Below are 20401 nucleotides of genomic sequence, written 5' to 3'. Positions count from 1 at the left end.
CGATGGACAACTGAGAGGGGGGTGGGGTGAATCAGTTGTCAACAGATTATATTAATCAAACCACTTTATAACCTTTAATCGGAGCACATAAACATTGAATACTTGAATAGCAAAAATAGATACTGGTAAGCAATAAAACTTAAGAATAAAATAGAGAATTAACACAATGAAACCATACCACATAACACGATGATTTGTACGTGGAAAACCTAGTAAAGGGAAAAAACACAGTGGAAGGCCTACCCATAGTCAGATGATACTTCTGCAAAAAGTATGTGATACAATAAGGGGCCTGCACATGCAGGAAGGCAAACTGCCTAGAGCGTAGTGCTCATTACAGAGGAGTGTCACTGGATACAGAGATGTTATAACTACCTCAATATAATTGGACAACAATCCAAAAGAATGAACAACCAGTGATAGCATATACCATGCCTGATTACAGTCCCGATTAAAGGGCAAGTGCAAGGTAATGAGTCACAAATTCGCGGAAGTCCGCGCATTGGAAAATGCGCTCTTATAAACGGGGGCCCGTTTGTGCTTTGGGCTCCCGAGCCGAAAGGTAACGGGGGCCTGTTTTGTTTAAAAACGGGCCCCCATTTTGCTATAAAACGGGGGCCCGCTTTTAAACAAAACGGGGGCCCATTTTTTAGAAACGGGGGCCTGTTTTAAAAAACGGGGGCCCGTTTCTAAAAACGGGCCCCCATGTTGTTTAAAAGCGGGCCCCCGTTTCTAAATGGCATTTTTCCTTTTTTTCCACAATCCACCCTTGTTTGAAAACGGGGGCCCGTTTTGTGGAAGTTGATTCCACAACCCACCACTTGGCTCGGGATTAGGCCCGGGATAGGCCTGGGATGGCCACACCTGAGACATGGACCTGCAAATTCAAATCTCCATGAATGAAAGCACAAATATGAACTTCAGAAATAGTTTACACGCCTCTAATTAGAGAATTTTTATACGAAATTAAAACCCATTTCAGATTATACTGTCTAGATTCTAAATATGTAAATTTATTTAAAAATTGATTATTTTAACTATTTTTCATTTAATTTATACTAAATCAGGTCCATAAATTTGAAATATTAACTAATTTTGTTAATTTAATAACTTTTTTATTTTAAAGAATTTTGGAAAAAAAATTATATGTCATCAATCTACACAAAATTCTTTTGTATTTAAAAAAATAAAAATAAAAAAATGTTAAGTTTACATCAAATTATGTGGGTTGTACACGTCAAATTTTTAAAAAGATAATTACGGCAATTAAAAAATTAATTAAAAAAAAAATATTAGAAAAAAAAATACAAAAAAATATGCTCATCAATCTTCAGTGTGTTACAAACCATTTCCCAAAACGGTTTGAGAAAATAATTTTAATTGTGTAAAAAAGTGTGGGTCGTACACATGCATGGTATGGTTCTGAAACAGGCATTTTTAAAACATAGTTTTCAGAACTCCATTTAAAAAGTTATTTTTTATTATGTGGGTATTAAAATAAATTATATATTTGGAAACTACACTCAGAGGGCTATCTTTTATATTACTGACTTTTTCCAAGATTCAATCTCTAAGTGTTTCAAAATTTAAGCTCAAATGAGACAAAATCTGAAAATCAGGGAAAACACTTCCACTTTTTGGCCAAAAAGTGGACTCATCTTCTTGCACTGACCCAAAACTCAATACCGGAGGCCTTTAACCTCTTACATAAACCCAATTTGACCAACTATGATCGACCAAATCTCCTTTGCGTATGATTTTTCATTCCATGACCATGACCATGATCTACAATGAGATCTTGCCTCAATTTATACAAACCCTAAGGCCTAAACCAATTAGGTCAGCCACCTAAAAGATATTACAATAAGATCATTACATACATCCATATTACAATGATATGCCATGTCAGCTTTAGACCAAAACAACATTAACCAATCCATAAATCATCCTGGTAACGTGTAGAGAGCACGTAACATGATACCGACCCATAACCTAGATAGGTACCAGACCTAATTTGGGTCCACCAAGCCAAAGCAATGTCTCCAATCAGTCGAGGCATGATCAAGGATCACCTTCTGCATCCTAAATTCCATCTAGAAGTCGCACCAACACCACTTATGCATCTTGTCAAAGATTCTTAGTAAAAGCTCTATCGGTAAAACCTTAAACCCTTACCGGTATAGGCTTACTAGAGTGTATGATAGCATCCGATCATCAAGTCAATACCAACTGACCAAAACATACTTCGGAAACATCAAACCAAACATATTCCATTGGTCCAAACATGTCGATAGTATCCAACTAATAGTCCCTTCTGTCGATAACACTAGTTCTTCTACCAATAACCAAAATTTGTCTATCGGTAACCAGTCAAAACATCTAGTGTTGACATCAATGACAAAACACCAATGCAACACATAATCAATTCCTTCATATTGCCAATAGTAATAGCACAATCTCTAACCTTATTGAAATATGTGGACCACAAGATCTCTTAATCACTGCATCTACATCCATTGTTACTTCTACACTGCAATACCATCTAACTCTACCACTCAAATCACTTTGTCATCCTTACATCAAGTTGTACATACTCATTGCCAAATTCCACACACATATCTCACATATTCATTAAAACTTACTCGCATCTATCTCATCTATTATTTTTAACAAATCATCACATATATATACCAACCCAAAACAAAAACATCCTCAACAAGACAACCAAAAGGAAGATTGTAATTTGTATTCACATTTCTGACCCAATATATAGCACCAGACCAAATTATAAAATATGGAACATAAACTAGACCTAAACCAACATCCAACATGCAACACTGGACCAAAATAATACTTCACACGTTATCACCAAACCAAAAAGAATATGTGACATATAACTCTGAACACATGTACCAATCATTTTGTTACACAAATGAAAGAGTTCAGACTAAAATAGGCGACACCTAGACCACACGGATAAAGCTTCCAACTTTCCTTACCATAAAAAATAAGATGATATCAATTAGATTAGCCAACACAACCTATTTACATCCAAACCATAGAGCCATTCAAAGCAACCTCAGGTCCAAAATCATAATTACAAATACATCAACATTGTATCCAACTCAAATAATGTCAAGACCAGTTTATATCTGAACCACATTGTTTGACATCAATGACAACAAAGAACACATCTGTAATAATACCCATCATAATCAATCTCCCAAGCTAGGGACCATAGTAATAAAAACCAAAAAGTCTAGCATCACTAGAGAAGAACTCGTCTAGCTTGAAGTTCACAATAATATTTGCCCACAATACAATGCCTCCAACAGTGCCAACATCCAAACCTTCCTCTATAGGATTAGAAGCAAAACTAATATCAACATCAAGAACAAGGACAAGACAAAGAAACCACAAAGAAAAAAATCAAAGAAAGATATTTATAACCAAATACCTCCCCACCAACCACAATCCCACTGAGGAATGCACCAAGACTAATAGGGAAAGCAAAAAAGCCAACAAAACATTGAGGGAACCAAGCCCCAAACGATAGAGAGAGCTCCAAGAAAATACCCACAAAAGAAGGCATAAACCCAAATTACTATCATAAAAGATCCCCCTTAACACAACCAAAAGAAGAAATAGGGTTTTCCTTGAAACCCCTGCCATACACCTTCAAAGATAAAGCATGCAAAATAGACTAGGCAAAAATAGAGACAGGGGAGAAAGGACCAAAACAACATGGAACCAAAATGACAAAAGGAGAAAACACCTCCTCATCATCTGGGTCAAAGTAATCTTCATCCTTAGATGATTTCTCTACACCCTCACTCCCACCTAAAACCCTACTCCCTTGCACTATGCTTCTCTCGCTCCTCATTACTCTTCTAAAATGTTAGTTTATGGTAAAGATGAAGAATATAATTTTATGATGAATTTGAAGAAGACTACAACATAATGTTGGGAACTATTATATTATGGTTGATTTGAAGAATATTTGGAAAGTTCATTTGTTCCAAACATTTATTTTGTAGATTTATGATTCATTTATTCAAATAAATATATGATTTGTCAGTTTTTGTAAATAGTTATTGTCTCTGCTTAAACTCACTGCTTGATCAAAGGTGAAAATTTTGAAATATCTTTGCAAATCTAATTCAATTGTTTCTATGTCAATTTTTCGTCTTTGGTGTCATCATATGTAGGGTTTAAAATTGGATTCAATTGTACAAGTCAACTGTAAAGTTTTGTAGAAATACATATTGCAAGTCAAATTCAACATTTTATGAATAATTTTTGGTAACCTAAAAGTGTATTTAATCAATGAAGTTCATGACCTACAAGTAGTTTGTAGTTACCAATGAGTCATTTGTAGCTCAGCTAGTGACATCAACACTTCAATCGACAAGGTGGAAGTTTAATCAATGACATGAAATTTGGGTTTCTACTTTAGAACTTGTATCCTCGCATTTGGAAAAAAAATCAAATTTAAATTAAATTTAAATTTGAATTTTGAATTTATAAGGAAATCTATGAAAGTTGTTTGTTTTAATCACATTTGAAGCAACACTATTCAATCCAAAAGTTGTGAAATTGTTGAGGTAAAAAAAGCCAATAGGTGACATCACTTTTCGTCACTTAATCTCCTTGGCACATGGATATTTAGGCCTTGGTCACAATAAACCTTAGAGGTATTAGAATCCTTCTCATTATTTTTTACTTTAATAAGTGTCTGGTAAACTCTTAAACATGACCAGTGACATTAGCATGCACAATCTCTAGCTCCACATGAAACTCTTTTTGACTATGAAGCTATGAACCATTGATTGACCCAAAGTTATGAACTAGTGAGATCACAAACTACGATCTCATACCCATATAACAATTATAAGGCTCAAACCTAGGAGTATATTGGATTTGTGATGGCACAAGCCTTGATATCACAATGGACCATTAGGGGTTTTGTTATTTCATGCATACTAGTTCCTACATTTTGTTTGACAAAGTTTGGGTCTCGTCTATTTTCCTTGCTTTCTTATTCTATTTTCATTTTTCTTTCTATTTATTTTCATGTGTTTGGCTTTTCTTTTTGGTGTTCAAATTCCAAGGAACTTAAGGGTTTTACTTTAAAGTTCCTCGGATCCCTAGACCCTAGTCTCTTACCCATCTTGTGTGGTCTTTAGGATCTCAGACTTTAGGATTATGGGGTTCCAATAACTTAAATCTCAGAGTCCTCTAAACCTTGAATTCCCTTTCGTGGCTTTGTGTCTTTTGGGATTTTGGAGTTCAGTTCATCAAACCCTAGCTTCTGATCTTTTTTTTTCCTTTGTGTCTTTAGGATTTTGGACTTTAAGATCACAAGAATCCTAGGAACTTATTTCTTGGAGTTCTTGGAACCACTAACCCCAAAATCACATGTTTACTTTTTGACCTCCAATGCCTCACACCCCATGACCCCATGTTTCCTATATTTATTGCACTTAAAAGAAAAGTTTTTAAATCCCAACAAGGGCTAATTTCAACCAACATGCATTGGAAGATCCCACATAACCCCTCTTGTGACCTTGTGACCTTTCAATTCATAATTTTTGCCATGTTCAAACACTCATGCTTCCAGATTCCTTTCCTTGTTGTGTCCTTCATGTTGTTACTTTGTTTGAAGATTGGTTCCCTTCCCCTCCTCTCATGTTTTCTTGTTCTTTCATTTTTTTACTTGGTTTTTTATTTTGTTTCCTAGTTTATTCTTGTTTTTGTTATTAGGATTAGGTTTTCTAGATTTCCTAGATTAATAATAAAAAAAAATATTTTCAAGATTCAAATATTGGAGCATCAATTTACATTTGTTCCCTATTTTACCTTCCATGCACAACCTGCATGGATAAAAACCCCTTGATTGATGATTGCTGGATAAAATTTTATTTTTTGTCATCACCAAGTTCTGCCCTAGTTCATGTTGGGACTCATTAAATTTGAGTCAATTTGAGAGGCCCATTTCAAAATTTTGCTATTGCACTTTCAAATGACCACCTAATCTCTTTTAGATGGCCTAGTTTGAAGAAAGGTAAAATGGAGCCAGTTGATTATCAAAGGGTAAGGCTTGGGAAATGTGTCCTGTACCTTTCATTCAGACTATGAAGTATTTTGCAACTTTCAGATTTCAGTTTGGATCAGTTTATCAGGTACCCTTTTCAATTGGTGAGCTAAAAGTCCATCATAGGTACAAATGCAGATTTTATTAAGTATCCTACTTTGAGCGCCTATAACTTTTGACCAATATATTATCATATTGAAATTCAAAGTGCATTGAATTCTATGCTTATAAGTGTGCTTTCATGCCAAATTTCAAGTCCCTATGAATCTATTTGCTCAGTTTGGTAAGCGCAATCCGTTTGCAATTTGTGTTGTTTGTATAAGTCCCTATTTTAGCAGCTAGTCAGAGCCCCACTTCGCACATGTAAAAAGTGCCCAGTTTAGTGTTATATCATAATATTACTTTTAGGGTATTGCTTGTATGAAAGACAAGTTGTGTTTCCAGTTTGAAGTCATAGCCAATCCGTTTGATCAGTTTTCCATTATGATTTCTTGAGCCACTTCATTTAGTTTTCTGCATTTTCATTGTTACATCTTTTTAAGTGGCTATTTTCATGAGCTCACTATTTGCACCCTATCAGTTTCCTGGTCGAAATAAGCATTCTAAGGTCTTCTTTGTACTTCAAGGTACCTATGCCTTAGATTTGGGGGTCTACAGAGATCATTTGATATTTTTAAGAAAGGCATTTTGAGGTCCCTGTGCATTGGTTTTATCAGGTTCATAGTGCTGACAGAGCCATTTGGTCATCTTTGACCATTAATATTTCTTTACTCGGGATTCGTCTTGAGAAACGGTTTTGTAGAGTGAATGGTTATATATCAGACAGTACGCCTGTTAGTTTGCAAAGTCCAGAAAGGTGTTTTGACCAGTTTGAAAATCACATCTTTGGGATTAAATGCGAAAATGTGACGCAAGCACCTGAAAGTTGCAAAACTCAGTATAATGATCAGAAAAGGGTGTCGATCGATTCTAGAGGCATGTTAAAGGTTCCTGAGGTGTTTTAATTTTTTAGCCGGACCCATTTTCAGGAAAAGTTTAAATTGTTATTTTAAATCATGTGTCTTATGGTTTAAGAGATATAGAAGAAGCTAGAGAATATTATAAGAGCAATATGGACATTAATGGTATATTGAAGCAGATGCTTGGCTATTTGATAGCTGAAAGGGTGTAAGACCAAAGTTTTCGAATTTTGGTAGCATTCTCCTAGGCAAATGGTTGGAAAATGTTAAAAAGGCTCAAAACTTTAAAGTAAATGCACTGGCAAGTGTGAAGTCTTCCTCTGCAGTGAGCCATGGCAATGTTTTGAAAAGGTAAAAGAAACTTTCAACCAAATGCATGGTTTGGTTTGTGTAGTGCCTCCCTAATGGCGTGGTGGTTAGTAAAAGAACAGAAGCTTCCAAACAAATGTGATTGCCAGGCTTAAAACCAAATTCCATAACCTTTATTAACTTCTTAACTTCTCCTCGTGCAGCAATGGAAAAGGGCATCTAAAGTTCTAAACAAATGTATTTGGCAGGTATAAAGCCCAGCCAACATCTTCCTTCCTGCCACGTTTTGGTTGGAAAAGCCAGTAGAAACATTTATGCAGATGTAGGAGGCATTTAATTTTCTTTTTAGTGTTTCAAAAAATGAAAGTTATCAGTTTTCTCCTCCCTGCCGTGAGATAGAGTGGTGGGTGAGTTGGAGAAGGAGTTTGAAAAGGTAATTAAAATTTAGACAAACTGCAGTTGGTCGATGTATTGTCCACCTTCGAAAAACTTGCCAGCATCTTCCCTTGCTGTGGCAAACGTTGAAAAGGCTTTAGAAATTTTAAAGAAAATGCAATGTGCAGGTGTGAGCCAAAGTTCTCCCTCTACGCTGTGTGTTGAAAGGGCAATTTAAATTTTCAAGCAAATGAAAACTTCACAGCATCCTCCTTCTGTGTGGTGTTTGGGGGGCATAGAAAATTCCAACAAATTCATCCTGCATGGTATCGTGGAGTATGGGTAAGGGGTACCAAAGAAGCTTCAAGAAAACGAAAACTTGCTAGCATCCTCTCGCGTGAGTAAAGGCAAAAGAAAATTTCAAGCAAATGCAGTTGACAGGCATAAAGCCCAGATAGCTTACCTGCCCTGCATGGATCCTCTGTGAATGGCGTTGAAGAGCCATTAAAGTTTTCTACAAATGAAAATTGGTAGGTGTAATGCCCATCCCTCCACGTGTGGTGTTGAACAAGCAATTTTTAAAAAGAAAGCCTTTCAGCAAATGAAACTTCCAGTGAAAAGTCTCAGAAATTTTCAAAAAATGCACAATCCCAGGCATAACATATATCCCACATTCGCTGGGAAAAGGAATATTTTGATTTTTAAAACTAAGAACATACTCAACCATAATGTTAACGAGTTTGCAAGTTCATCATAGATCAATGGTGGTCCTTGTTTTGCAAGGAGAAGGTGCTCAAAAGTTACCCATCGTGAAACAACGAAAAAGAACGTGCAAAAAGGGCATGTTAAAGAGATTTGCTATTCGAAGGTGCACGAGGCAAGTGAGGTGGCGGCTGGCTGTGACGTCACAAGGCAGGTGAAGATAGGTGAGGTTTCGTCTAAGGTGGCAAGTTCATTGTAGATCAACGGTGGTCCTTGTTTTGCAAGGAGAAGGTGCTCAAAAGTTACCCATCATGAAATAGCGAAAAAGCACGAAGGTGCTCAAAAGTTACCCATCGTGAAACAATGAAAAAGCACGTGCAAAAAGGACATGTTAAAGAGATTCGCTATTTGAAGGTGCACGAGGCAAGTGAGGTGGCGGCTAGCTGCGACATTGCAAGGCAGGTGAAGATAGGTGAGGTGTCATCTAAGGTGGCAAATAGTGGACCCTACGAGCGAATAATAGATTGCCACGTGGCAGGGCGCAAGTCCAAAATTAGGCGAAAAATATAAATTAAATGCATAGTCAAAAATTTAAATGGTGGCTTGCATAAAAAGATTAATTCACCCAAGGGGTTATTTTTTGCCCAAATATAGAAGTATTATATATCATTGGAAAGCTCTCAGGATGAGGAATCCAGTCATGTAGTTTGTTTCAAAAAAAATTAGATATTTTGAGAGAAGTTTTCATGGGAAGAAAAAGAAATATTTTTCAGTTAGGGAAATAGGGACACTTGGCAATCTCTGATGCATTCTGGTTTTTTCCCCCTTCTTCATATTCTCATTTCTTCTAAATTGCAAGGTTCCAGAATTTTGAAGAATTGCTCCAGATTTCATGGTTTCCAGTTCTAAATTTTTTGACCCATGTTTGTAAAACTCTCTTTGATATTTTTTAGGGTATAGAGTTGCATTTCACTATTGCAAATTGTTTTCTAGTTGCAGGTTTTACTTATGTTAGGTATGAGTATATTTCACACAAGGTTGTCTCTAGGCATGTATTTCATTGTTACAAATTGAATCCTCTAGGAGATTGTTGTGATTGTTTGTAGGTATCCTTCAATGAAGGTTTTAGATTATGTAATTAGTCATAAATAATGGAATATGTTTTTAAGATCTAATAATTTTGCGAATAAATCAAGTAATGCATTGGTATAAGGTATTGATGCAGGAATATTCTATAAGGTAAACAAGTTTGTAGCTAAGATTTGCATTTGCAGTTCTATGTGTGACTCCATGCCCAATGAAAAAGGCACTAGTCTTTGAAGAATTTGGGGATATTTCCAGATTCATACAAATTTAAAGAAAATCTATTTCCCTTCATGTTTAGGGGTTGTGTTCTATTCATTCTAAGATCTTATTCATCTATTACTTATACAGATCCAGCCAATTTGTAGTGTTTTTCTAACCTATTGAGCTTGTGGAATGATCTATCTGCTTATTGTTTGATATTGTCATAAGTGTGTAATGGGTTTAATTCTATTCATGAAAAGGGTGTCCCCCCCTAGGTCTAGTAGAACCTAAAGTGTAGGAGGATCAATTAGGATCCTTGTTATATTGTCCAAGCCTTGAAAGATTTCATAGATTGAAATTGGCTATTTCATAGATCAATTGCAGGTGAATTTGGGTTAATCGGTTTTGGTGAACAATAGTACATCCTACCAAGAAAACTAAATTCCTAGGGCTCGCCTTTTGATCTTTGTACTCTATGGAAACCCTAACCAAGCTTAATAAATTGATAAGTGTTGGAGTCCCTTCCCTTCAAAATATTAGGTTTCTAGGATCTCCCTTGTCCCTCACCAAGCAAATCCACTAGTTCAGGTTCTTAGACCCCAAAGAACCCAATGAATAAAAGAAGTGTGTTTTCAAAAAACCGAATGTCTCAAATCCCTAGAGTCTCCAGTCAATTATGAATGAAGCAACAAATTTTAAGATTTTGGACTCTAAAATCTTTGCATAACTTATTCCTTGGTCATCTAGCTTTCCAAACCTTGAACTCTGAACACAGTTCAAAAAGAAAAAGTCTTTTGAGACCTTAGTCTTTGAGGAACTAGTCAAATTATTGAAAAAATGAACACTAGATTACCAACTCTCCGAAACTTGAAATCCAAAATCACTTTACAAAATGGAATTATTTTAAGATTCTAGAACCCGATACTATATATGAACTTTACCCTTTGAAACTATGGAAAACTAAACCCCGAAGTTTGAAATGTAATGCAAGAAGCTTTCATCTTGGGATCTTAGACTCTAAAGCTCCCCAAAAATTTAATTGTGTCTTGAGATCCTAGATGCCTAAAACACCACTTATTGAGGTATGTATGTGAACTTAAGGAGATCCTCTTTGGGATCTTGGACCCCCAATACTAGAAAGAACTAAGATTTCAAAACCTTATATCTTATAAAGACCTAACCTTGGGACCCTAAAAAATTGACTGATAGACTCATCAATTCAAGATTTGAGACCTTGGGTGATAAAATGAAATAAACCCTCTAGATAAGGGAATTCCTTGAACCCTAAACCCTGAACTCCAAACTTCCCAACAACCCGAAATCCCAAAATAAGTCAAAGTTGTAAGGAAGGTAAAATCTAAATGAATGCTATGTTTTTAAGGGACATTTTAATTATTTTAATTATGCTTCTTAACCTTGTAGGTATAATAGATTTCTTGGGAAGAAGTGGAGGTGGAATGCCCAAAAATTAATAGGAAGAAAAGAAAGGTCGAGGTTAGGATAGAGAAATATTCTTTCATTATGAAATACCTATATTAAGGACAAGGAACCCTATCAAAGTATGATAATGAAGTTGTTGGTAATATGTAGGAATTGATTATGTGTTATCCTTGATGTCAACACTGGTCCAGTTGGTTCTCAACACTGTCCTAGTTTGTTGCTAACCTATTTCGATTGGACTTGGTTTTAGCAGAGTTTATCAAAGATTTTAATCTGGTATGATCAGATTGTTGGATTCGCTTTTGGATGGTTATTCAAGATGTTTATATGTATGTCATATTTAGTTGGTTCACAATTTGGTGTTGCAGAAGCTATCATTTATGTTTTGGTTTTCCAGTTGATATTCTTGGTACCTGTTGGCGATACCGGTTGGTGATATTTCATGAAATGGTTAATTGGTTCTGGTCTGGCTTCTAGAAATGGTTCATAATGTGTTGAAGGTGTTCTTGATCATGTCCTAATTGTTTGGTGGTTTTGCATTGGCTGGCGTGTAGATTTGGTGATCCTTTTTGGGTCCAATTGGATATTATGTGTTATTAACATTAAGGGTTTCTACTGGTTGGTGAAACATGTTGCATTTGGTCTTGGCAGAATTTCAAGTGGTTATAATTGTTTGGGCATTTGAATTGGGTCCATTCTATGTAATTTAAATCATATTATTATTCCGGTGGTATCATGTGATATAATTTTTATAGTTATGGGTCATGGGTTTAGGGTTTAGCCGACCTAGCTTATCAAGGTTGATGATCTATATATATAGGTGATATATTCATGTAATTTGTATGGTATGGTTATGTATGCATTATTAGAGAGTGGTTTATGTGCAAACAAGTTTATATCATTCACCAAAGTTTTGAGGAGAGTTTGGTATTGTAGGATAGACATTTGTGCTTAATCAAAACTGTATCAAGCATTAGGAGATGCTATTTCCATAGTTCATTTCCTCTGGATTGTAGTCTGATGTTTATGTAAGTTAGTGAGACTTCTCTTTCATGTTGAGCAATGAGCTCTAGGTAGTTGGCCTGATTGCAACTGCAATCCCCATTGCAATGTTTTCACATATTGTTGTAGAAGTTATTTTTGACTGTGGGTAGGGTTTCCCACCATGGATGAACAGAAGAATACTGATAATGATGTCAGAGCAAAAGAAGCATTGTTAAGTTCCCTATCTGATGAAAATTGTTGAGTGTCATAGAGCTGGAAAATGCTAAGCAAATCTGGTTGAATCTTGAAACTCTATATGAAGGCGACCAAGAAGTAAAGATTGCAAAACATGAAGCTTAAAGAGTGAGATATGAAAATTTGAAGATGGAAGAAGATGAAAGGATAAGTTCTTTAATGGATAGAGTGAATGAGATTGTCATGGGAATCAAATGCTATGGTGCAACAGTAAATGAAGATGAGGTTGTTTCAAATTTTCTAAGAGTTTTACCTTCATCTTACAAAATGAAAGCTACTGCAATAACTGAACTTCGAACAATGTCCAATACCCTTGTTACCAAAGATACAGTACTTGGTAAATTGACTTCTTTTAAACTTGAAGAGCTTGGAGATCAGAATGCTACTAAAATAGAGACTACATTAAAAGCATTTTCCTCTAGTAAGTAGAAGATAGATTGGAAAGAGTTATATGCTAAACAGATGGAAGACATTGAAAGAGAAAACAAAGAACTTGAAGAATTGGATACCCTAACTACCAAAATAATCCCTAAAGGACCATTTGGAAATAAGTATGAAGGAAAAGTTTCATTTAAATGTTTTTCATGCATTAAGATTGGTCACTTTGCTTCTAGATGTCCTGAAAGAGTTGCAAGGAATGATGAAATATTTATGAGGAATTATAAACCTAATCCAGAATATCAGATCAAACCTAAATATAGAAGGAATAAGGAGAAATCATGTTTCTATGCTAGTGATGATGATTTTAGTATTACTGATGATTCTAATGATGATGAACCTATAAGTGCATCTAGTAATGGAAGCTCAAGTAAAGATTGGGTCTTTATTGCTATAAAGGATGAATCTTTAGAACGTGTCAATGATACAACTCATACTAAGGAGAAAGCTCTATCTACTAAAATTGAAGAGAAAGATGAATGGGTTATAGACAGTGGTTACTCACATCACATGACCGGTGATAAGAAGAAATTCCTAACTCTACAAGAATTTGATCATAGACTAGTCAGTTCTGGAGATAACAAGGCATGCAGAATCAAAGGCAAATGAACAATATCCCTCGATGGTAAGAACAATACTGACAATGTTTATTATGTTGAAGGTTTTAAGCATAATCTTTTGAGTGTAGGTCAGATGGTAGATAGAGGATTTTATTTGCAATTCAAAGATGGAAAATGAAATATTATAAATAGATCTAGATGGGAAATTGCATCAAAAACTCAAACCAAAGGGAATATCTTTAATTTGAACTCTGGTGAGAAAGCTTTCTTAATTGCTCAGATTGATGAAAGTTGGTTATGGCATAAAAGGATGTGTCACGTGAATTTTGATTGCATAGCAAAGATCATTTCAACCTAGGCTATCAGAGATTTTCCCAAGATCATCAAGCCTCATAAACCGGTATGTAAAGAATGTCAAATGGGTAAGAATATCAAAAATTCTTTCAAAAGAATACATTAATATCTAAAGAAATTATTGATCTTATTCATACTGATCTATGTGGTTCGGCAAGGACTAGAAGCTTCCAAGTAGATAGATAATTTATGTTTCTTATTGATGATGTTGGCATTATGAATGAATTGATTATGTGTTGCATTGATGTTTTGTCATTGATGTCAAGACTAGCTATTATGGTTGGTTACCGATAGATAGGTTTTAGTTACCAGTAGAAGATCTAGTGTTACCGACAGAAGAGACTATCTGTTGGAAAATTCTGATATGTTTGGATCAATGGAGTATGTTTGATTTTATGTGTTACATGTTCCTAGAGCATGTTTTCCTCAGTTGGTATTGAATTGGTAATCGGATACTATCATACACTCTTGTAAAGCCATATCGGCATTGGTTTAAGGTATAACCAGCAAAACTTTCACTAAGGAATATTTACAGGATGCATAAGTGGTGTTGGTGCAGCTTCTACATGGATTTCAAGATGATGAAGATATTCTTTGATCATGCTTCAACTTCTTGAAGACATTGCTTTGGCGTGGTGGACCCAGAATAGGTCTGGTACCTATCTAGGTTATAGACTGGTATCATGTTAACGTGTACTCTACATGTTACCGGGATGTTTCAGGATGTTCTATGGATTCGTTATTGTTGTTTTGGTCTTAATCCGACATGGCATATCATTGTAATATGGATCTATTTAATGATCGTATTGTAATATCTTTTAGGTGGCCGACCTAATTGGTTTAGGCCTTAGGGTTGGTATAAAATGACGTAAGATCTCATTGTAGATCTCATGGGGAATATGTGTCGTGGTCTTGAAATGCAATATCATATGTGAAGGAGATTTGGTTGATCATAGGTGATCGAATTCGGATTAAGGAAGAGGTTAAAGGCATCTGGTATTGAGCTTAAATGGGACTGTAATCAGGCATCATAGATGTTATCTCTGGCAGTTCATTATTTTGGATTGGTGTCCATTTATATTGAGGTGGTTATAACCTCTCTGTAGTCAGTGAGACTCTTTTGTAATAAGTAGTATGCTCTAGGCAATGTTCCTTCCTGCATGTGTAGGCCCCTCATTGTATCACATACTTTTTGCAAAAGTATCATCTGACTGTGGGTAGGCTTCCCCCCATGGTTTTTCCCTTTTTAGGTTTTCCATGTACAAATCATGGTGATATGTGGTATGGTTGCATTGTGTTGATTATCTTCTTTATTGTTAAGTTTCATTGCTTACCGGTATCTATTTTTGCTTAATGTTTATATGCTCCACTTTAAGGTTAATAAGTGGATTAGTTGATATAATTTGTTAACAAATGATTCACCCCCCCCCCTCTCAATTGTTCACCAATTATCCTAACAGTTGGTATTAGAGCTTCGGTCCTCTTTTGCAGAAGCTTAATTGCTTGAGGTAGATCCTATGGTAGCTAACACTTCAAATCCACCAGCAACTATATTCAAAACAAATTTCCCTAAGCTTGATGGAACAAATTATGGGAGATGGAAAATTTGAATGGAGACTCATTTTAGATGGCTTGGTAAAGATATTTGGGAGATCACTGAGAAATGATATATATCTTATGATCTGGTATCTAACAATCCTACTATTGCAGACCTAGACAAGAATATTGAAAATGATTGCAGAGCTAGAGAAGCCCTCTTGTGTGCACTTACTGATAAATCATCGGTAAAGCTTATGTGGGATAAATTTCAAACTCTAAATGAAGGTGATCCTATAGTCAAAATTGCTAAACTTGATGGTTACCAGGTAAAATATGAAAACTTGAATATGAAAGATAATGAAATAATTATTGTGTTTATGGAATAGTAAATGAGATTGTTATGGGAATTCAATGTTGTGGAGGATCTCTGAGTGAAGATGAAATAGTTTACAAAGCCTTGAGAGCCCTTCCACTGACTTACAAGATGAAGGCAACTGCAATTAATGAGTTGAGAACAATGGCAAACACTTCAGTTAATAGAGACGTTCTGATTGGGAAATTATCTTCTTTTGACCTTAAAGAATTTGGATCTTCTGAAGCTGTAAAGTTTGAGCCTGATTTTCATGGATCATCATCTACCGACAAAAGTGATTGGAAAGCCTTATATGCAAAATAATTGGAAGATATGAAGAGAGAAGATGAAGAATTTGAGAAACTTGAAGCCTTATTTGCTAGAAGAGTAGCTAAAGGACCGACAAGAAGTAAGTATGAAGGAAAAACACCTTTTAAATGTTTTGCATGTAATAAGATTGGTCATTTTGCATCTAGATGTCTTGAAAGGAATGAAAGATTTCAGTAAAGAGTTAAGAAATCATTTAAGCCTAACTAGAACAGATATAAATTCAAGAAAAGTAAACAATTCTACATAGCGGATGAGGAAGGAGTAAGTGATGACTCTGGGCATGAACTGACAGAAGAATCTACTAGTGGATCCGACAATGGAAAGGAATGGGTGTTCTATTATTTAAAGGAAGATGAACCGAAACCGGCTATCATGAATGAAGAAAAGGCCCTGGCAGCAAAATTTGAAGATAAGGATGAATGGATAATTGATAGTGGATGCTCACATCATATGACTAGAGATAAAAGAAGATTTTTGTCCCTGCAAGAATACAATGGTGGTCAAGTTAGATTTGGAGATGACAAAGCATGTATGATCAAAGGTAGAGGTATTATTTCTCTAGATGACAAGCATAATACTGATAATGTCTATTATGTAGAAGGTTTAAATAAAGATCTTTTGAGTGTTGGTCAATTGGTGGACAAGGGTTTCCATCTTTAGTTTAAAGATTGAAAATGCAAAATCATTAACAGGTCTAGTTTGGAGATTGCAACTGGTATTCAGACTAGAGGTAACATCTTTCACTTGAACACTAGTAATAAGACATGTTTGATTGCTCATATTGATGAAAGTTGGTTATGGCATAAGAGGTTGTGTCATGTTAATTTTGATTGTATTGTTAAGATCCATTTGACTAAGGCAGTTAGAGATATACCTAAGATTATGAAACCTCATATTCCAACATGTAGATAATTTCAATTGGGAAAGAAAGTTAGAACTTATTTTAAGGGCATACATGGTAAATCTAATGATGTGCTTGATTTGATTCACACTAACTTATGTGGTCCTGCAAGGACTAGAAGCTTTCAAGGTGATAGGTATTTCATGTTGATTATTGATGACTATTCTAGGATGATGATGTAAGTAGGCCAGGTAGCAAACAGAAAATTTGATCAGTCTTAGTAAACCTTTATAAAGTGCACTCAATCCCTGACCCACACATCTTTAATACGTTAAAAAATAAGTTTAAAAAAAACCTGGGTAAACACTTGAAATCGGAATAGGGGCTTAATCATTGTCTGAATACATTCGAAAATCCGAGCATATGAAATGGTTTTATTTGTGAGCATTCCCATTCAATTCCATCAATCCAGAACTTCAAATGACAATTTGGGTCATATTACAGAATGAGGAAAACTCGACACGACCGTTGACAAACACCCCAAACCTTTGGCTTGAATGTTAGAGGATTGTATAACAGGTTTCAAAATCTCTGATAAGATGAGCAATGCTCGATCCCTCGGCAATGTATATCATTTACTGGCTGTCATTGATGGGCTTCAACAAATAATGGCTCGTGCCCTGTTCTAGAAGTATTTAACGAAAATAGGTTGCAGAAAATACTCATGCATTGTTAACAATCGGATTCTGAGTCAGATGTATACCTACAGAATCCCCGTGTACTCGAAATGCATATGGTTGCGCACAATAGCAACGGATAGCCCGCAGTGTTGACTCAGGACTGTCGTCCAACGGGCGGATCTGGCGTCGTGGTATCTCCCATGGGCCGAGTAACCAATTTCTTGAGCCCTGGTTCGAGGGTGTTTAAAAGGCCGAATGCAGAAGCATTCATTTGCATAAAACCCAGGCACCGGGCCTGTTCATACATTCAATGCTCGACACATTTGAGGGCGCCCAAAACAATAACCCGAACCTTATGAAGTCGGCGGGGTGCACACAGCCGATTACGAGGTCCCACAAGAACACTAATTCGAGCGCAATATTTTCCTTGATTCAGTAACAGTACACAAACATCACACTTAGTGCTTGGGGCCGCTGTGATTTGTCTTGGGGCCCGATTACGATATTGGTGTATCTACATATACCTTCGAACTGGCGCAAACATAGAAGAATCCGCCTAGGGTACCATCACTTTACCATTTCCCTAGCCGAGCATAAGAACGGACTGTAGAACCATTGTAATCATAATGAAAATGAAACCTTCCACCCGAGATCAGTTTAATCTCATGGTGGAGGTGCCTTGATCTAACAGGATGAAGCGGGAGGAGTGTGTGGAGAACAAGGCGGATTCGGCAGATTCAGATCCAAAAAAAAACTGCAAACATCAACACAGTGTCGTCTCCCACTAGGGCCAGTATGCCAATCTAAGAATGGATGAACTCTCGAGACTGCAGGAAAATGGATAGATTTTATTGATTCAAAGAAAAGTATTACAAAAGCTGTCTGTGCCTTCCACCCGCCTGTAAGGGCTATGAAGGCCTCCATCTCTAAACGGCTTTACATTCGGTGTTGAAACCGCCCAGCCATTCAGAGGTATTAGTTAGATCATTTTTGTTATGCTGAAATAACTACTGAAAATCCAAGAGCAAATTTTGCTCAACAAACTTAAGAAACTTAAGTTTCCTTATTAAAGTAAACTTAAAACCTATGCTATCCTAAAAAGGTAATCACTCAGTGATCCTAATGACCACAGCGTAGCAAGTGACTTATAAATCGTCAAATCTTGCAGTTGGTCTTACAATGGATCTGAGATGATGTTCTACTCTCTAAACTGGCTATCTATCTGCAATCTCCAAAGAATTTTCATGTGTTGAGGAAAGGTGCTCCTGCACCAGATGATGTGGGTGACTTTTCTTAGGGAGAAGTCTGAAGCCTTTGAGAAATTCAAGATCTTTAAAGAAAAGGTTGAAATAGAAACTGGATTGCAAATCAAATGTCTAAGATTAGATCAAGGCTGTGAGTTCACTTCTCATAAATTTAACAGTTATTTTAAGACAAATAGAATTATGAGATAATTATCTGCACCTCGGACTCCTCAGCAGAATGGAGTAGTGGAAAGAAAGAACAAAACCATTTTGGATGCAGCAAGATCTATGATGATGGAAGCCAAATTGCCTCACATCTACTGGAGAGAAGCAGTGCATACATTAGTCTACACATTCAACAAAGTTCACATCAAAGGTGAAACCTGTAAGACCCCCTATGAATTATGGTTTGGATATATACCTACTATTAAATATTTCAAATTTTTTTGAAGTAAATGCTATATCAAAAGAGATGATTCAATTAGGAAGTTTGATCCTAGATGTGATGAAGGGATATTTTTTGGTTATTTAATTCAAAGCAAAGCATATAAATGTTATAACAAAAGATTGTAGAAAATTGTGGAGAGCGTTAATGTGAAAGTGGATGAGGAATACAAAAATCAATATATATCATATGTCAAGGAACCGACAGTGGAAATGATCATAACTGAACTGGCAATGCCTCAACCTATACAGGAAACTAAGACAGCTACACCAGTACAATAAAAAAATTGAACTCTAACTGATGATCAGAGCAATGAACCTGAAGTTCAGAAGACACCAAGGTATGTAAGATTAAATCATTCTGAAGATCAGATCATTGGAAATAGGAACACGGGAATTATGACAAGAAGAATAAGACTAGCAAATGAAGAGGTGTGTCTTATTTCTATAATTGAACCGACATCTGTTATTGAAGCTTGTAAAGGTGAACATTGGTTAAAGGCTATGGAAGATGAATTATATCAGATAGAGAAAAATGAAACTTGGAATTTAGTTCTCTGACCTAAAAATAAGAATGTTATTGGAACTAAATGGGTTTTTAGGAATAACTGAATGAGGATGGTCAAGTTATAAGAAACAAGGCTGGATTGGTTTGTAAAAGATACTCTCAAATGGAAGGAATTGATTATGATGAGACATTTGCACCTGTAGCTAGAATTGAAACTGTTAGACTATTTCTTGCCTATGCAGCTTATAAGAACTATAAGGTTTATCAAATGGATGTTAAATGTGCATTTTTGAATGGTGAACTTGAGGAAGAAGTATACATTGAGAAACCTGATGGATTTTCATTAACAGATGATAAAGATATGGTTTGCAGATTGAAGAAAGCTTTATATGGATTGAAACAAGCTCCTAGTGCTTGGTATGCAAGGTTGGATAAATATCTTTTGAAGCTTGGTTTTACTAAAGACAGTGCTAATAGTAATTTATTTTATAAGATCACTGATGATAATATTATGATTATTAAAGTATTTGTTGATGATATCATTTTTGAAGGAGAAGATAAATTGTGCATGGAATTTTCTAATTATATGAAAAATGAATTTGAAATGTCCATGATTGGTGAGATGATATTTTTCTTAGGTTTGCAGATTACTCAAACTAACAAAGGCATTTTTATCTGTCAAACTAAGTATCTAAGGGAATTATTG

This window comes from Cryptomeria japonica, chromosome 8 (assembly GCF_030272615.1).
Source record: "Cryptomeria japonica chromosome 8, Sugi_1.0, whole genome shotgun sequence".
NCBI lineage: Eukaryota > Viridiplantae > Streptophyta > Pinopsida > Cupressales > Cupressaceae > Cryptomeria > Cryptomeria japonica.
This window is presented reverse-complemented; position numbering follows the sequence as displayed.